A 706-nucleotide genomic window follows, 5' to 3' on the forward strand; every position below is an offset into this window, starting at 1 on the left:
TGACTGCTGATCTGACTACTTTCAGGTATTTGAAATACTTGATCATGCCAAGTTTTCTGCGGTCTTTCTCTGCTTCTATTACGTACCAAATTCAATTCGTAATTTGATTTACTGTTCCATACTTTGTTTTCATCCTTAGTTGTTTGTTCCACGCGTCCAATCCATCTAAAAACACCTTTTTGAAATTTTTACCGATGATGTTTAACTCATCTCAGCCTTGCTTTCTTTTTTTATATCACCATTCAGTATCTATCATACATAGTTGTGCCGCACATTCGTCTGAGAGATTGCATTTCGACTGAATTCAATCTACTTACTCAATATCTTACATTCGGTTGGAACCAGGACTCTATATATTGTACTACCCGTTTCTATTTTAGCTTTGTCCCAAATAACCGAAATATTAAATTTTATTACGAAATAAAGTAATTTTGAAAGCTGTGAAAATTAATTTTTTAAGTACGGAATTGAGTAAAAACTTCCATAAAGTTTTGGCTGAAACAATTACTTGAACAAAATATAACGGATACGAGAATATTGTTAATTATGACTGAAAAACATGAAACTTATCTTAAAATTCTCCATCCATAAAATTTGAAATTATGAAATATAATGCAACATTCAGGAAATTATTCTTCTTACCCTTTTTCCTTCCCTTATTCCTGCTTGAACCGCATTTATAATCCTCCCTTCCACCTCCAACATC

This window comes from Brachycentrus maculatus, unplaced genomic scaffold, assembly GCF_059751285.1.
Source record: "Brachycentrus maculatus isolate JH-2025_06_01 unplaced genomic scaffold, ASM5975128v1 h1tg000517l, whole genome shotgun sequence".
Taxonomy (NCBI): domain Eukaryota; kingdom Metazoa; phylum Arthropoda; class Insecta; order Trichoptera; family Brachycentridae; genus Brachycentrus; species Brachycentrus maculatus.